At 53.7% G+C, this 16,077-nt stretch overlaps 1 pseudogene; it reads right to left on the bottom strand.

Moving 5' to 3' along the window:
• Positions 1 to 239: 239 nt before the first annotated feature.
• LOC112607369 lies at positions 240 to 1,499 on the bottom strand (annotated as a pseudogene).
• Positions 1,500 to 16,077: the final 14,578 nt, after the last annotated feature.

Here is a 16,077-nt window from a genome sequence, read left to right as displayed (position 1 = left end):
AGACATGAGATTTCACCATTTTGGCCAGGTTGGTCTCCAATCCCTGACCTCAAGTGATCCACCTGCCTAGGCCTCCCAAAGTGCTGAGATTACAGATGTGAGCACCATGCCTGGCCTAAAACAGATGCTTTTGTAAATCCGATGTGACAGGGAGAGGCTAGACCCTTGGGGGCCTCCTTTAAGTCTGGACACAGATTCAGCAAGAGAGCTGAGGCCCGCTGAGCAGCCCATACACCAAGAGGCAGATTTCTAGGGGAAACAAGAAAAAGGGGCCCTAAAAATGGTACAAACAGGAACCAGGAAGTGACCGTGTGCCCAGCCTCACACGTGACCCTGGGCAGGGATATAAAGAGCCCAGGCTCAGGGAGCTCCACACCTGCACCTCCCTCTCACCTGCTCCTCTGCCTGCTCCACCCTCAATCCACCAGAACCATGTGCTGTTGTGGCTGCTCTGGAGGCTGCGGCTCCGGCTGTGGGGGCTGTGGCTGCTCTGGAGGCTGTGGCTCTGGCTGTGGGGGCTGTGGCTCCGGCTGTGGGGGCTGTGGCTCCAGCTGTTGTGTGCCTGTCTGCTGCTGCAAGCCTGTGTGTTGTTGTGTCCCAGCCTATTCCTGCTCCAGCTGTGGCTCTTCTGGGGGTTCTAAGGGAGGCTGTGGGCCATCCTGCTGCCAGTCCAGTTGCTGTAAGCCCTGCTGCTCCCAGTCCAGCTGCTGCAAGCCCTGCTGCTCCTCCTCAGGCTGTGGGTCATCCTGCTGCCAGTCCAGTTGCTGCAAACCCTGCTGCTCCCAGTCCAGCTGCTACAAGCCCTGCTGCTCCTCAGGCTGTGGGTCATCCTGCTGCCAGTCCAGTTGCTGCAAGCGCTGCTGCTCCCAGTCCAGCTGCTGTGTCCCCGTGTGCTGCCAGCGTAAGATCTGATTTCGGTTTTGCAGGACTCTTACCATGGTCATTCCTGGTCAGGAGCCAGGGGTTCCTGCCCGGCCTTTACCTCCTTTTCCTGGCACCCAGTGAGCCAGACTCTCCTTCCCCACCCGCTGCCCTATCTCCCACCCTCCTGCCTTGCCAAGCATGAACACTTCTCTTTGACCTTCTACCAAGAAATGCCATGGGCCTCTGCATCCAAGAAGAATGACTTTCAAGGCCTCTCTTCCAGGCATCTGGAGACCAGCCCCTCCCTCCCCCCACCCGACACCTGCAGCAAATGCCTGTCCTCAAGCCCTGCCTGCTGGCACCGCATCCAGCACGGACATCCCTGCAGGACAACTCAGGGTGCTTGCTCACTCTGCAGTCACTAGGAGTTCAGATCTCTGTCCTTTAAACATCCAATAAACTGCTCAACCCAGCACCCCGTAGCTGTCTTGGTATATTTATCTGTTTATTTCCCTCTCGAGAAAGGTGGGGGGCATCTGTGGCTGCACTGGGTCCCCTGGGAACCATACACACCTGCCCTGAACCAGACTGGAGCTGCAAGTGGGTGCCCTGGCCAGCAGGGATCCTGGACACATGGCGGTGGTCAGAGGCAGGAGCACCAGCAGCCACCTGACTCAGTCCCTCGCCATGCAGCCTCTACCACACCCTCCCAGCATCTGGCTCAGGGCGGGGGTACCTTGCCTTGATCAGGCAAAAGCAATCACTGGGGGGTCATCATGGCCTGTTACCATGTGATCTTATTCTCTTTGGGCTGATGTAACAGAACACCATGGACTGGCATGTACAACAGAAGTGTATTTATTTCTCAGGGATCTGGAAGCTGGCAGTCTGAATTAAAGATACTGGCAGCCGGGTGCAGTGGCTCGTGCCTGTAATTCCAGCACTTTGGGAGGCTGAGGCGGGTGGATCACGAGGTCAGAAGATCAAGACCATTCTGGCTAACACGGTGAAACCCCGTCTCTATTGAAAACACAAAAAATTAGCCAGGTATGGTGGTGGGCGCCTGTGGTCCCAGCTACTCAGGAGGCTGAGGCAGGAGAATGGTGTGAACCCGGGAGGCGGAGGCTGCAGTGAGCTGAGATCATGCCACTGCACTCCAGACTGGGCTACAGAGCGAGATTCCGTCTCAAAAAAAAAAGAAAAAAAGAAAAGAAAAAAGAAGCCAGAAGAATGTAAATATGACATTCCAGAGGGGATGTATATGGAAGCAACCAGAGAAGGCCACATTAATTACAGAACTCAGATGGTAAAATTAAATAAATAAATAAATAACTTCAGGAAATCCTACCGTATGTATCTTACCACAGTTTTTTGTTGTGTTTTGTTTTTTTGACATGGAGTCTCACTCACTCTGTTGCCCAGGCTGGAGTGCAGTGGCACGATCTCCGCTCACTGCAACCTCTGCCTCCTGGGTTCAAGCTATTCTCCTGCCTCAGCCTACTGAGTCGCTGGGACTACAGGCATGAGCCACCACACCCAGCTAATTTTGTTTTGTTTTGTTTTGTTTTTTGCTTGTATTTTCAGTAGAGACGGGGTTTCACCACGTTGGCCAGGCTGGTCTCAAACTCCTGATCTCAAGTGATCTGCCTGCCTCACCCTCCCAAACTGCTGGGATTGTGGGCCGGATTACAGCATCCGGCCCACAATTTTTAAATACCGGAAAAATGTATCTATAAAAAAGACATTGGAGAACTGTAGAAGCAACAAGAACCAGATGAAAACATTCAGAGCCCTTCCAAGATGAACTGAATGTCAGCTTTTCTCCCTTTAGGGAATTAACCAGTGCTGAGTATGAGCTGAGCCTCGGTCCGACTGGGGAAGAGGAATTCTACTGGGAGAAATACCCAGCAGGGCTCTTGGCAATCACAGGGGCTGGGGTAGAAAACTGGGACATTTGCACATTTCTGGGGAGGCTAGGAAGTGAGGTCTGAGGCCTCCGCAGGTGCACTGAAGTCTTGTGTAGCCTTGTGGAGCTTAGAACACAAAGCTTTTCTAGAGGCAGGGGTCTTGCCTCAGGCACAGGTTAATCTGGCCCTTAAGACATTTTCCAGATTTTGAAGCTGCCTGAGCAGACTACTAAAGAGCTAAGCCTGCAATAGCTCAGGGGAAGAAGTGGTTCTCTGACAGCCGCTCAGGGACTAGAAGACACATACTGGCCAGACTCTTAACCAAAACTCCAGGAGAGTCACACAGAGGGACGAGTGACTGCAGTGGCCCAATTCCTAACCAGGTGGGTAGACGAAATGTTCAGCTCCTCTCCCTGTCTGCACTAGAGAGGGGGGCCACCCACTCGCTGTTGGAAGAGAGCAGCTAGACCCCCATGGTCCTTAGATACAGACTCCCCCAGTCCTTAGATATAGACCCCCACAGTCCCCAGATATAGACCTCCACAGTCCTGAGATATAGACCCCCATGGTCCCTAGATAAAGACCCCCAGGGCCCTGAGATATAGACCCCCACGGTCCTGAGATACAGACCCCCACAGTCTTGAGATACATACCCCCACAGTCCTGAGATATAGACCCCCATGATCCCTAGATAAAGACCCCCAGGGCCCTGAGATACAGACCCCCACGGTCCTGAGATATAGACCCCCACAGTCTTGAGATACAGACCCCCACGGTCCTGAGATATAGACCCCCATGGTCCACTGAGGCATACCTCTGACAGGAAGCACAAGATATAGACCCCCATGGTCCTTAGATAGACCCCCACAGTCCTAAGATACAGACCCCCACAGTCCTTAGATATAAGACCCCCACGGTCCTTAGATACAGACCCCCACGGTCCCAGATATAGACCCCCACAGTCCTGGGACACAGACCCCCACGGTCTCTAGATATAGACCCCCACGGTCCTGAGATACAGACCCCCACGGTCCTGAGATATAGACCCCCACGGTCCTTATAGACCCCCACAGTCCTGAGACACAGACCCCCATGGTCCCTAGATATAGACCCCCCCACAGTCCTGAGATATAGACCCCAACAGTCCTTTGAGGCATACCTCTGACAGAGAGCACGAGATACAGGACACAGCAGGAAACGGTGATCAATAACCATGCAAAAAGCTAACAGTCGAAGCAGAATACATATAAGCCACATATTGGAGTTAGGAAACAAGGGCTTTAACATAACTATGATTGGGCCAGGCATGGTGGCTCACACTTGTAATCCCAGCGCTTTGGGAGGCCAAGGAGGGCGGAAAACCTGAGGTCAGGAGTTCGAGACCAGACTGGCCAACATGGTGAAACCCTGTTTGTATTAAAAATATAAAAAGTAGCCAAGGGCTGGGCGCAGTGGCTCACGCCTATAATCCCAGTACTTTGGGAGGCCGAGGCAGGCAGATCACGAGGCCAGGAGATCGAGACCAGCCTGGCTAACATGGTAAAACCCCATCTCAACTAAAAATACAAAATATTAGCCGAGTGTGGTGGCAGGCGCCTGCAGTCCCAGCTACTCAGGAGGGTGAGGCAGGAGAATCGCTTGAACCCGGGAGGTGGAGGTTGCAGTGAGCCGAGATCGTGCCACTGCACTCCAGTCTGGGCAACAAGAGTAAGACTCCATTTCAAAAAAAAAAAAAAAAAAAAGTAGCTGGGCATGGTGGCAGGCGCCTGTAATCCCAGCTACTCAGGAGGCTGAGACAGGAGAATTGCTTGAACCTGGGAGGCAGAGGTTGCAGTCAGCCGAGATCGCACCATTGTACTCCAGCCTGGGCAACAGAGCAAGACTCTGTCTCTAAATAAATAAATAAATAAATAAATAAATACAATATTTAATGTCCCGTAAAATTTTTTAACTTTGTGGAAGTAAAATGTATGACAACAGCACGGAAGTCAGGAGAGGGATACACAGCATTAAATAGTTGTAAGGTTCTTTCCTTGTTTACGAAGACACAAGATTGTTAACTGATAATATGTTGTCGTAAGTGAAGATATAAGGCATAACCTCTGAATGGGCGCAGGAGCTCACGCCTGTAGTCCCAGCACTTTGGGAGGCCAAGACAGATGGATTGCTCGAGACCAGGAGTTCAAAACCAGCCTGGGCAACATGGCGAAACCCCATCTCTACCAAAAATACAGAAATTAGCCGGGTGTACTGGCAGGTGCCTATAGTCCTAGCTACTCAGGAGGCTAAGGGGGGAGGATCACCTGAGCCTGGGAGGTCGAGTCTGCAGTGAGCTGTGATTGTGCCACTGCACTCCAGCTTGGATAACAGAGTGAGACCCCATCTCAAATAAATAAATAAATAAATAAATAAATAAATAAATAAATCGAACCATCTCTAAGGTAGCCATTAAAGGATAATGAATACATAACCCGGAAGCTAACAGAAGACAGAAATAAGGCCAGGCATGGTGGCCAGCACTTTGGGAGGCCAAGGCAGGCTGATCCCTTGAGGTCAGGAATTCGAGATCAGCCTGGCCAACATGCTGAAACCTCGTCTCTACTAAAAATACAAAAAATTAGCTAGGTGTGGTGGCACGTGCCCATAATTCCAGCTACTCTGGAGGCTGAGGCACAAGAATTGCTTGAATCTGGGAGGCGGAGGTTGCAGTTAGTCGAGATCGTGCCATTGCACTCCAGCCTGGGTGACGGAGTGAGACTCTGTCTCAAAAAAAATAAAAAAGGAAAAAAAAAAAAAAGAAGAAGAAAACAGAGACAAGTTAAATAAAATGCATGCTGTTTAGAAAAAACAAACCCTAGGCCGGGCGCGGTGGCTCAAGCCTGTAATCCCAGCACTTTGGGAGGCCGAGACGGGCGGATCACGAGGTCAGGAGATCGAGACCATCCTGGCTAACACGGTGAAACCCCGTCTCTACTAAAAATACAAAAAACTAGCCGGGCGTGGTGGTGGGCGCCTGTAGTCCCAGCTACTCGGGAGGCTGAGGCAGGAGAATGGCGTGAACCTGGGAGGCGGAGCTTGCAGTGAGCTGAGATCCGGCCACTGCACTCCAGCCTGGGCGACAGAGTGAGACTCCGTCTCAAAAAAAAAAAAAAAGAAAAAGAAAAAGAAAAAACAAACCCTAAATATCAAGATCCAGGAAGACAGAAAGCAAAAGAATTTTTAAAAAAAGATATATTAGACAAACATTAATGTTTTCAGAAACCTGGTATAATGATAGTAAGATCAGACAATGTGGACTTTGAAACAAAACTATTATTAGAGATAACATTTCATGATGACAGGAGAGTTCCTGCAACCAAACAGAAAACAGTCCTGAACTTCCATGTGCCAAATAACAGAGCTTTAAAACATAAAGCGGCCGGGCGCGGTGGCTCAAGCCTGGAATCCCAGCACTTTGGGAGGCCAAGACAGGCAGATCACGAGGTCAGGAGATTGAGACCATCCTGGCTAACACGGTGAAACCCCGTCTCTACTAAAAAATATTTAAAAACCTAGCCGGGCGAGGTGGCGGGCGCCTGTAGTCCCAGCTACTCGGGAGGCTGAGGCAGGAGAATGGCGTAAACCCGGGAGGCGGAGCTTGCAATGAGCTGAGATCCGGCCACTGCACTCCAGCCTGGGCGACAGAGCAAGACTCTGTCTCAAAAAACAAAAAAACATATAAAGCAAACATCGACAAAACTACAAGAAGAAATAGATAAATCCACAAATACAACTGCGACTATAATTGGGAATGTATAAGAATAATTGGGAATTTTAATGAATCTCTCTCTCTCACTGATATAACAAGGAGATAAAACAAGTCAGTCAAGGTATGGAAGATCTGAACATCATGATTAACCAGCTTGACCTAACTCACATATATTAAAATCTTACAGAGTAGGGGCCTTGACATAGCGGAATCAAATTATTATTAGTAAGCAATAAGAGAAAGAAATGTTTTTAAAATCTCCAAATGTGAGAAAATTAAGTCATAGACTTCTAAATAACTCCTAAGTTAAACAAGAAATGATAGCAGAAATTTTTGAGTACAGGTCCAGTGGCTCATGCCTATAATTTCAGCTCTTTGGGAAGCCAAGGCAGGAGGATTGCTTGAGGCAGGACTGCATCTCTACAAAAAATAAAAGTAAAAGCCCTGGTGCGGTGGCTCACGCCTGTAATCCCAGCACTTTGGGAGGCCGAGGCGGGTGGATCAACTGAGGTCAGAAGTTCAAGGCCAGCCTGGTCAACATGGTGAAACCCTGTCTCTACTAAAAATATAAAATTACCCGGGTGTGGTGGCAGGTGCCTGTAGTCCCAGCTACTTGGGAGGCTGAGACAGGAGAATCACTTGAACCCAGGAGGCGGAGGTTGCGGTGAGTTGAGATCACGCCCCTGCACTCCAACCTGGGCAACAGAATGAGACTCCACCTCAAAAAAAAAAAAAAAAGAAAAAAAAAGAAAGAAAGAAAGAAAGAAAATATATTTTCCAAACATTTCATGAGTAAATGTAAAAATCTAAGAAAATTCAGCAAATATATTATGACCAGGGATGAAAGATTGATGGCACATTCAAAATCCAATCCATGCAAGTTACCGACTCACAGAACAAAGGAGGGAAAATGCATGCCCATCTCAGTAAATGGAGGAAAAGCACTTCAAAAACCAACGACTCAGTACAAAACGGAAACAGAAATACAGCTGAGCTAACATCACGTGCTGCAGAGCTCCCTGACAGCCTGTAAAGAAGGCCCCCACGGGCCGGGCGCTGTGGCTCACGCCTGTAATCCCAGCACTTTGGGAGGCTGAGGCAGGAGAATCGCTTGAATCCAAGAGGCAGAGGTTGCAGTGAGCCAAGATCGCACCACTGCACTCCAGCCTGGGCAATGAGAGAGACTCTGTCTTAAATTTAAAAATAAATAAATTAAAAAAAAAAAAAAAAAAAGCCAGGCGCAGTGACTCACGCCTGTAATCCCAGCACTTTGGGAGGCTGAGGCAGGTGGATCACGAGGTCAGGAGATCGAGACCATCCTGGCTAACATGGTGAAACCCCATCTCTACTAAAAATACAAAAAAATTAGCCGGGCGCAGTGGCGGGCACCTGTAGTCCCAGATACTCTGGAGGCTGAGGCGGGAGAATGGCGTGAACCCGGGAGGCGGAGCTTGCAGTGAGTCGAGATCGGGCCACTGCACTCCAGCCTGGGCGACAGAGCAAGACTTGTCTCAAAAAAAAAAAAAAAAAAAAAACAAAAGCAGCAGAGGCCCTGGGGACCCCATGGATGGAGACCTGGAGAGAGGGGAGAGGAGGGACCCAGCCACCCGAGTCAACACAGAGGGTGGCGACGGTCTGGGCACTGGGGCAGGGGCAACTGGTCATGCTCCCAGAGTCAGGGGCCACAGCCAGGTGGCTCCCACAGGCCCTCCATGCTCCACCCTGCTCTGTACCCTTGCTGTGTGGATTTCTACTCCGACAGCCACAGTATGGCCTGGCCGTGAGCCACTCCCAGAGCTGATGGAACCCAGGGACTGCTGTCTGCCAGGGAGAGCTGTCCCAAGCCTGCGGCTGTGGTTCTTCCCCTCTGGCCAAGTCGGGGCACTCTGAGAGCTGGAGAGTGAGCCCCCACCCAAAGAAAGGCTGAGTGCTATCAGGACCCACCTCTTCAGAGAAGAGGACTCCACTGCCTCCCTTCTTAGTGCCCAGAGGCCCCGAGCCAGAGGCCACAATGATCCGGGGTCTAAAGACACCCTGGATGAAGCTAGAGCCCCCCAAAACCAAAGTCTCTACAATGCCAGACAAAACCAACCACAGGGAAGACAGATGCTCTCCAAGCGACCCGGCCGCACTCCACTGTGGAGGTGCTACTCTATAGGGGCCCCCAAAGATGAGATGGGTGGGGCAAGCACCCAGGGAATCCAGTTCCCATGTGGCTATGGGAAATAGCCAATGGCTACTCAGTGCCCTTTGAGACCAAAAGCTCCTCAGTGGTGCCAGACCCTTGTGGAGCGGGCGGCTGCCTTAGAACCGACTCCTCCTGGGCACCCCCCATGCACCGGCACCCCCAGTGTGCTGCCCACACCCCTGTGTCCTGTTCTAATGGCCCTTGGGAGAAGCGCAAGGCTGGGGTATGACTCCCCAGTGTGGGGTGTGGTGGGGGGGACGGGGGCTGCAACTTCTATGGCTGTTTGCATGCATGCTCCAGCGAGCCACCCAGGCGACAGTTTTGGGACCAGGCCTGGAGAGCAACTTCTTCATGCTGGGAAACTCTAGAATATTCCCTCTGAAGTCAGGAACAGAACAGAGATCCCCTGTACAGACCCCACTTGCGTGTCTCATTTGCTTGGTCCTACGTGCTCCAGCCTTAGTCCCTTGCCTTGCTGCCCAGGGAGCGCCAGCCTGCTATTTGAACATCACATTCCTGCAGCAACAGGAGCTCCAGAAGCTTCTGCACAATGCTGCAGCTTACCCAAACCCTCAGACACTCTGGCCTGCCCAGCAGCTGCCAAGAGGGGCCAGTAACACCACCCGAAGGTGCAGGGAAATTAATTCTCTGGGAGAGCAACTCTGACCTATGACAGCAGAAGACAGGAAGGAGCTTGCAGAGAAGCTGTTCTCCCTTCCTCCTCCCTGTGGACTGTTCTGAGGTGCAGCATCGCTGTAAGGTCTTGTGGGAGAGGGTATGCAGACGTGGTCAGCTGAGCTGCAACTTCCAGAAAAGCCGCAGCAGCTGAGTAAGAAGCAGCCTCACCTCAGCTTCACCTCCTCCCTGGCTCGCTGTGTTCCTCCCTCACTCTTGCATCCCTAGGATTCACCCTTCCAGAAAACGTGTGCACTAAGCCTTGCATCTGGCTACTTTCTGGGGCATGGAGGCTGACTCCCACCATCACCCTGTCCACTTAGCATTAGAATGGTGATCCCAGACCGTGCAATACGACAAGGAAAAGAAACAAGCAATGTGAGGTCTGGAAAGAAACAAAAGTGATGATTCATAGATGATACGGCTGTCTACCCAGGAAATCCAAGTGAACCTACAGGCCTGCTTGAAGGAGTAAGAGAAGTCAGAGAGGGTGATCCACAGCCAGCCCACGACAGACAACAACACGTCAGAAATCCTGGCTTTTATAAGAGGCCTTTCACAACGCAACCGAAATCATAAGCTCAGGAGTAACCTACGCAATGGGAAGACCATAAGGCCTCCCTGGGGAAGATTATAAAGCAATACAGAAGGGCATCTTCAAACTAAATACGGAGTCTGCTTAAGAAGACACTCCAGTGCCCTCCTAGTCAGTCCATCAAGTAATGCAGCTATAATCAAAATGCATAAAATCCCAAGTGTTGGCATGGGTTTTATTGTATTTTATTTTGAGACAGAGTTTTGCTCTTGTCGCCCAAGCTGGAGTGCAATGGCACAATCACAGTTCACCACAACCTCCGCCTCCCGGGTTCAAGTGATTCTCCTGCCTCAGTCTCCTAAGTAGCTGGGATCACAGGTGACCACCACCACACCCGGCTAAATTTTGTATCTTTTAGTAGAGATGGGGTTTCACCATGTTGGCCAGGTTGGTCTTGAACTCCTGACCTCCGGTGATCCACCCACCTCAACCTCCCAAAGTGCTGGGATTACAGGTGTGACACTGTGCCCGGCCCTCTGCTGGCGAGGTGTGTATTAGAATTCCCCACTCAGGGCAACTTTGCAATATCTGGGGACATGGAAGGTGGGGGCAGAGGGCACTGTGGCTCACGCCTGTCATCCCAACACTTTGGGAGACCGAGGCGGGCAGATCACCTGAAGTCAGGAGTTCAAGACCAGCCTGGCCAACATGGTGAAACAAACTACAAAAATTAGCTAGGCATGGTGGCAGGCGCCTGTAATCCCAGCTACTCGGGAGGCTGAGGCAGGAGAATTGCTTGAACCTGGGAGGTGGGGGTTGCAGTGAGCTGAGATCTCCAGCCTGGGCAACAGAGCGAGATGCCATCTAAATACAACAACAACAACAAAAACTAGAAAATAATCCTGTAATCCCAGCATTTTGGAAGGCGGAAGGCTGAGACAGGAGGATTGCTTGAGCCCAGGAATTTGACACCAGCCTCGGTAACATAGTGAGACTTCATCTCTACAAAAAAAAAAAAAACAAAAAACAAAACAAAAAAGAAACTTATCCTTTTTTTCTGAGATGGAGTTTCATTCTGTCGCCCAGGCTAGAGTGCAGTTGCATGATCTTGGCTCACTGCAAGCTCCGCATCCTAGGTTCAAGCAATTCTGGTGTCTCAGCCTCCCGAGTAGCTAGGATTATGGGCAGGCACCACCACATGTGGCCAAAAAAAATTTTTTTAATTAGCTGAACATGCTGGCACATGCCTATAGTGCCAGCTACTCAGGATGCTGTGATGGGAGGATCCCTTGAGCTCAGGAGGTTGAGACTGCAGTGAGCTGTATTTCCACCAGTGCACTCGGCCTGGGTGACACAGTGAGAGCCTGTCAAGAAAGAGAAGGAAGACAGGAAGGACAGAAGGATGGAAGGAAGGAATGAAGGAAATGGAGGAGAAAGAGAAGGAGGAAAGAAAAAAAGATAATCTGAGAAGTGTGTTATAAACATGTAAGAGTTGGGTGTGGAGGCACGTGTCTATAATCCCAGCTACAGGGAGCTTGAAGCAGGAGGATCATTTGGGCCCAGGAAGAGTTCAGTCCAGCCTGGATAAAATAGTGAGACCCCATATCTTTTTTTAAAGCATATATAATAGGATGCTATCTGCTGCAGTTTTTTTTGTTTGCTTTTTGTTTTGTTTTGTTTTGTTTTTTCAGATGGAGCCTCGTTCTGTCGCCCAGGCTGGAGTGCAGTGGCGCGATCTCGGCTCACTGCAACCTCTGCCTCCCAGGTTCAAGCGATTCTCCTGCTTCAGCCTCCCGAGTAACTGGGACTATAGGCACCTGCCACCACGCCTGCCTACATTTTTGGATTTTTAGTAGAAACGGGGTTTCCATCATGTTAGCCAGGATGGTCACGATCTCCAGACTTCATGATCCACCCCGCCTCAGCCTCCCAAAATGCTGGGATTACAGGCATGAGCCACCGTGCCCGGCCTGCTGCAGTTTTTTATAGCCCAGATATGAAAAAATAATATAATATGTAAAAAATAAAGAATTGGTTCAACTCTTGACATACACCCATGAAATACAGAACCACACAGACATTATCATCATTTCCGGGAAAGCAGCAATGTGGAGGAATCTCAAAAGTAATTCCTTCAGGCCAGGCAAGGTGGCTCACGCCTGTAATCCCAGCACTTTGGGAGGCCGAGGTGGGCAGATCACCTAAGGTCAGGAGTTCGAGATGAGCCTGGCCAACGTGGTGAAACCCCATCTCCACTAAAAAATACAAAAATTAGATGGGTGTGGTGGTGGGTGCCTGTAGTCCCAGCAACTTGGGAGGCTGAGGCTGGAGAATCGCTTGAACCCGGGAGATGGAGGTTGCAGTGAGCTGAGATCGCGCCACTGCACTCCAGTCTGGGGGACAAAGATACTCTGTCTGGGAAAAAAAAAAAAGTATTTCCTTGAGTGAAAGATGCCAGGGGCAAAAGTCCTCTCACTGTTTGTTTCCATTTCTATGAAGTGTACGAACAGACAGCAGTAACTCACAGTGACAGGTCAGAGGGTGAGGACCGGGCACCAGGGAACTTCCTGGGGTAATAAAGTTTCAAGGTCTCACAATGGTGGTGATAAAACTATGTATACGGTTGTCAAAACCCATCTACTGGCTGGGTGCGGTGGCTCACGCCCGTAATCCCAGCACTTTGGGAGACCGAGGCGGGAGAATCACTTGAAGTCAGGAATTCGAGACCATCCTGGCCAACGTGGCGAAACCCCATCTCTACTAAAAATACAAAAATTAGCCGGGCATGGTAGTGGCCGGCTGTAATCCCAGCTACTTGGGAGGTTGAGGCAGGAGAATCACTTGAACCCGGGAGATGGAGGTTGCAGTGAGCTGAGATTGCACCACTGCCCTCCAGCCTGGGTGACAAGAAGGAGAGTCCGTCAAAAAAAAAAAAAAATCTACTTGAATAATGGGTGCCAAGGGCTGGGGAGGGGGTTGGGAAGCTGGTGTCTAATGAGGACAGAGTAGAATTCCAGTTTTGCCAGAGTAAAACCTCCAGAGATGGGTGGTGGTGATGGTTACACACCAAGAGAATGTACTTAATGCGCCAAATTCACCTTAAAATAGCTCATATGGTACATCGCATGTTCCTACATGCTATTGTATTTTACCACTATAAAAAATAATAAGGTTTTTAAAGAAATAACTGGAGAGAAAGCCTACTTGAACAGCTGGGATAGGCATTTTATTGAGTTAGCTATGCCTTGACTTAAAAAAGGTTGGGAAAATAGTGGCAAGGAGGTTTGCCACACATAATTAGTTGCAACAATTATATGCACATTAGCGAGAAAAGTGAACCCCACTGTTTCTTCTGCACAACAAGGATGCTTTAAGAAACGACCTTGGACATCCTCCCTGCGGCAAGACGAGCTTCAGGCGGCAGAGCCTGAGCCGCGGTCCGCGGACGGCAGAGGGCGCGCGCGAACCGCCGGGCCGGCCCCTCTCGGCCTCCACCTGCCCTGCCCGGAGCGCGCGTCCCGCCCCAGGCTGCTGGACGCCGCCAGACCCTTGCCGCCGCCTTGGAGCCTCCCTGGCCCCTCGCAGGATCCTCCCCAGCCCCAGAGACCCCCGAGGCGGCGTCTACAGGCCCGGGCCAGGACTGACACCGCAGCCCCCTTCCTGGGTAGCGCCTCCCACCCGAGTCCACACCTGTGCCAGGAGGCGGTGCGGCCGCCGAGCTGAGCTGAGCTGAGCTGACCTGGTCGGACACCCAGGCCCCTGCGCCCACCGCCCGGGCCGGCACCTGCTGCATGTAAAGGCAACGTGGAACCAAGCAGCGGGGCTGCAGAAAAGCCACCGTCCTCTCCGGGGTGCCACCTCCCTAGCCCTCCACCCTGGTTGGGGGCAGAACCTAACGCTCTCAGTGCTTATTTGCATGAAAATGACCACGAGGATTATAACAATCGCCGCCCAGGGCACTCCGCTCCCCAGGGACAGCCCAGGCCCTGCCGGGGAAGCTGTATTCCCCTCCAAACCGTCCCCTGACAGCCTCCAGGAAGGGCTCAAGGTCGCTGCCTGCCACCTGCTCCAGCCTGGCCAGTAGCTGCCCAGGGTATAACCAGAGCTCTTAGGGGACAATGGGCACTCCCAGGCCACAGGCAGATGCTGGCCACATCCCACCTGGGCAGAAGACACGCCCGTCCTTTTCCCATCCGGCTCACCTGTGCCTGGCAGGGGAACAAGCCAGGTGAGGCTTCTCCCCAGGCGACAGCCCCTCTATCTAATGGCCAACAGCTGCCACGCCTTCGCGTCCCAGGCCCTTCCAGGCCTGTGTGCCTCCTCAAGGACCTGCTTTGCCCCCTCTGGGTCTCAGCCTGAATCCTCCTGCCCCTCCCAGGGCCAAGCCTCCGTCACTTTTCAAACCCAGCAAGGCTGCATCCCGCAGCCCTACTCACCTGGCCCCGCATCCGAGTCTGGCACCTCCAGCCTCAGGATCCCCCTCCAGCCAGGGCCTCCCTTCTCGCAGGGCCCTCCCGCTTCGGGGCGCAGTCCCAACCCCAACAACCCCTAGGCCCCCAGGGCTTCCTTCCGGGACGGCCCCACTCTCGCCAAGGGGTTCGTTTGTGCTGTGTGCCAGCTCTGTGCCAGGAACGCACTCCACCGCCACCCCTATCCCATACGGGCCACTGCCGGGACCCTCAGGCTGGCCAGGGAGGGGAGCTGCAAGCGCTTATTAATCGCCAACTGTGTACTCAGTTCGGAGGCTGGCAGGAAGACTCAGTATGGAAAGGGGGAGCTCCGAACCCCGCTCAGGACTCCCTGTTGCCCACAGTCCTCCCCACCCCCAGCCATCACCTTTCGCACCCTGAGCTCCCGGGTCCTGGTGCCGACTGAGGGTTCTGCGGTCGTTGCGCCGGCTTCATTTTCTGTGGCCCTTCATTCAACCAGCGACCGAAGCCCCCTTCAGAGCCCCAGGGTGACCCTGGGGGGTCCAGGCTGGTTGGGGGATCGGGGGCAGAAGGTGGATCCCCCCACGCTCCCTCTCCACCAGGCACCGGCGAGGAGGCCTTTTAGAAACGTCTGGGGTGTCTGGTGACACCCCTACCAAAAAAAATCATTACCTTCAAAGACTCCCAGGCTCCTGGGCAGGGGTCTTTGTCCCCTTCCTCCGGAACAGCGAGGCCTCCCCGCCCTCCCCCTGCAGCGCGAGTCTGACCCCCTTGCTCCCGCCCAACACCTGCCCAAGGTGCAATTACCCGTGCGTTCTTCCTGCCCCTGACTCGCCGCGTCCCGCCGCACGCGCGGAGGTGTTCCCACAGCGGTCGGCGGAGGACGGCCCCTCAACAACCCGCACGGGGGTCGTCGGGGCGGCTCTCCACGGAAGCGGGAGGGCGGGGGTCGTGGGGGGCGGCGTCGTCCTGGGGAGCCCGCCCCCGGAGTTCGCGGATGTGTGACCCGAGGCAGCCGGCTCGCCTCTGAGGGTCCCCGGTCCGCCCGGGTGCAGGGGGCTCCGGCTCCGTCCTGCGGGGGTCGCGGCGGGGCAAGCGCAGCCGCTGCAGGTAAAACGCCGCGCCCGGGTCTGGGGAGGGCTCCCCCGCGGCGGCCCCGCACCAACAAAGGCCGGGCGAAGTGGGGAGCGGCGCCGGCGCCTGCCCGGGCCGGGGGGAGGACGTCGCGCCCGGGGCCGCTCGGCTGGACCGTCCGGGGTCTGTGCGACGCGGCTGGGGGCCCGGGTGACGCGGAGCGCGGGGCCGGGAGGGCTTCCTGGAGGCGGGGGCCCGGACGCCGCGTGGTCCCTTTAAGAGCCGGTCCCGGGGTGAGGACGGAAGGCGGCGGCAGCGCGACCCACCCGCACCCTGCACCCCGCCCCCCGCGGCCACCGCCTCGGCTTCACCCCGAGCCCGGGCTCCGCTGACGTCACCTGCCCCCGAGCCGCGCGAGCTGATTGGCTGCAGGTGACGTCAGGGGCTTTTTTCGCTCGGCATGACCTCATCCCCGCCGGCGGCCCCGCCCTCCGCCCCGGGCCTGTCACTCGCGGCCGAGCGCGGCGGCCGAGCCGGCTACCCCCACACCGCCCCGCCGGACGCCGGACGCCCGAGCCCGAGCCCGAGCCCGAGCCCGAGCCGCGCCGGAACCGCCCGGCCGCGCCCGCCGAGCCGCGGGGCTGGGATGCGCGCCG

Source organism: Theropithecus gelada, chromosome 14, assembly GCF_003255815.1.
Source record: "Theropithecus gelada isolate Dixy chromosome 14, Tgel_1.0, whole genome shotgun sequence".
Classification (NCBI taxonomy): domain Eukaryota; kingdom Metazoa; phylum Chordata; class Mammalia; order Primates; family Cercopithecidae; genus Theropithecus; species Theropithecus gelada.
This window is presented reverse-complemented; position numbering and strand designations above follow the sequence as displayed.